Source organism: Osmia lignaria, unplaced genomic scaffold (genome assembly GCF_051020975.1).
Source record: "Osmia lignaria lignaria isolate PbOS001 unplaced genomic scaffold, iyOsmLign1 scaffold0047, whole genome shotgun sequence".
In the NCBI taxonomy this organism is placed as follows: domain Eukaryota; kingdom Metazoa; phylum Arthropoda; class Insecta; order Hymenoptera; family Megachilidae; genus Osmia; species Osmia lignaria.
Window position 1 is genome coordinate 157,501 of NW_027478188.1, and position 2,500 is coordinate 160,000.

General features: G+C 43.8%; 2 non-coding genes across 2 annotated transcripts in view; both read right to left on the reverse strand.

Moving 5' to 3' along the window:
* Positions 1-849: 849 nt before the first annotated feature.
* LOC143307186 (5.8S ribosomal RNA) lies at positions 850-1,004 on the reverse strand. Its single transcript, XR_013064391.1, has one exon. It is a non-coding gene; the product is annotated as a 5.8S ribosomal RNA (ribosomal RNA).
* Positions 1,005-2,496: 1,492 nt separating this feature from the next.
* Positions 2,497-2,500, reverse strand: part of LOC143307198 (small subunit ribosomal RNA) — a 1,923-nt gene continuing 1,919 nt past the window's right edge. Inside the window, exon 1 of the ribosomal RNA XR_013064403.1 lies at positions 2,497-2,500. This exon is cut by the window's right edge and continues 1,919 nt beyond it. This is a non-coding gene — a ribosomal RNA (small subunit ribosomal RNA).

Sequence of the window (2,500 nt, forward strand, 5' to 3'; positions counted from 1 at the left end):
GAAACGCTGTATTGATTGTAAACAACCATTTTTATCTTGGAGCGGAGCGTTCCTTTACTCGTTAGATTTGTCTTGTCGCGTGTGTATTCGCTTTTTCGACGCTTTTTAACCATTTAACTTGTTTAGCGAAGCTAAACGCACAGACAGACAAAAAAAAAGGAACAGCATCGCGCGTCAAACAGCGACGACCCATCTGAAGCGATCTTTCATTTATACACCGTTTGTAAACAGAGAGATGTATAAAGCGCGGGGAATCATTCGAAACCCTGGGGCTATTCGAGCTTGCATTTCAGCAAATTATCATCTCAAACATTTCACTCGTTTGCTTTTTCTAAATTTATAGGAGAGCTTCTTTCGTTTATTTTTGACACACCTTTCGTAAATATCGTTTCTGGCAACGTCGGGAGCGTGGATTTCTACAAGTGAACAATCGCGCCGATCCGATAACTTCCAGCAGGATGGAGAATCTTTATAGATTATCTTCCGAGAACTCGGTGCTTTCACGGGCGGTCGTTTATAAATTTTAACGAACGACTCGCGCGCCGTGACGCACTTGCGCTAGTTCGAAGAGATATTTCGAAATTTGTTTCTCTCCTTTAACGGCCTGCATTTAGTGTATCGGTTGCGATTTTCGTCACATCGTTTCCACGACAAACGCCGACGAACTGCCCAACTATCGCTCGTACGTTGCGACTCTTTCTTTGTTTATCGTTCATTCATTCTTTCAATTTCGTTCGATAATCCCGCTCCGAAACGTTCTACTTTCGTTGAACGACGGCGAGATGTTTAGAAAGAAATGAATTACTCTTTTTTCGAGAAGCAAACGCAAGCAGTCTTTTGTTAAGAAAACGACCCTCAGCCAGGCGTGGTCCAGGAATTGTATCCGTGGACCGCAATGTGCGTTCGAAATGTCGATGTTCATGTGTCCTGCAGTTCACACGTTGACGCGCAATTAGCTGCGTTCTTCATCGACCCACGAGCCAAGTGATCCACCGTTCAGGGTAATCGTAAAATTTTGTATTTCAAACTCTTTAGATCTTTAGAGTGTTATTTTCATTATTAACACGCATCACATTCGATACCCACATCACTCTCCCACCCGGCGCGTGCGGGAGAGCGAATTCGGGCGTCGCCAACGTATTTGTTTGTTTGTTCGATCGTTGACGACACGATCGCGTCCAAGGACGGAAACCGTCGGAGAAACGCCCAGTGGCACGCTCCTCTCGACGGTCGGGCGTAAAGTACATTTAATAACCTTGAAAAGTACGAACGCACACAAGGAATGCGAGCGCGCGTCCTGTCGCTGAATCGTGGGTTGCGAGATTCGAACAGACACACGGCCGGCGACGATCGGTCTAACTAATGGACACATAGTTTTTCAAAGACTCGCTATCGTCGCTTCTCAGCCGGTCCGTAAACAACACACATCGATCAGGCGGACGCACGAATCTTACCACGGTGCGTGTTTCGTAGATTCCAGGTTACCCGCAAGTACCTCTCTCTCCCTCTCGAAAGAGGAATCTCGATCCGTCCTTTTTGGACAATGGAGAAATCTTTTTATCGCAACACGGATGGCAAAGAAACAACCAAAGCGTAGGAGCGTGGGGACGAGAGCGACGAAAAGAACGTCGCGAAAACAAAGTTTCGACGGTTGCTCGTTCTAATACATCGTAGTTTCAACTCTCTCAGTTTTAACCACTCCTAGACGCTTCGTAAACTTTTAACAATTCTTCGCCTCCGCGAGTTTCATTTCGAATAGAGCGAACGCAACACGGACCAAAAAAACTCCGGTGATGCCAGATCATTTAGCAAAGATCAGACGGCGGGTCATCTGTATTCCTTTTCTCTCTTTTTTATATCTTTCCATTTAACTAGGGTGTCGCAACGACGGGTACATTTATATATTTATATATATTGTATTTCAATTTTAATGATCCTTCACTTTCGGTTTGTAATAATATGATCCTTCTTTCATTTCGATCCTTCATATTGTAGGTTAACCAACAGAAGTTTGTTTTTTTACGACTTGTATTTTTGTGGTTTGTTTGTTTGTTTCTTACGACTTGTTTGTACCCGATCAAGTAGACGACGACCCATAAGTATAAGTTAGAGAGATAAAGGTCGAGAGACCTCACGCAAGCGTCTTTTACTTCCATTCACATCAGCCAGAGAGAAATGGTCCGGCGTCGTGCTCTTTGGCGCCGTTGGTCGCACAGTTTTTTTGCCGGCGGTTCCGAACGGACGGGAGAAACGCGATGAGTAATCAAAGCGACCTCCGCACGTAACCGTGTCGGTGTAATTTTACCGCATCGCAGCGTTTTGGTATTTGTTTCTTATTGGCTCGAACCCGAGATTTATGTGTTTTGTGTCATGTATATGGTATTATTTATTATATCTTTCTCGTTTTGTATAATTTTTGGTCCGAGCTCAATAAACTTTTATATCGCTTTATCAATGATCCATTCAGTTAGGTTTTCTCTTGTATTTTTAATTTGTTAAT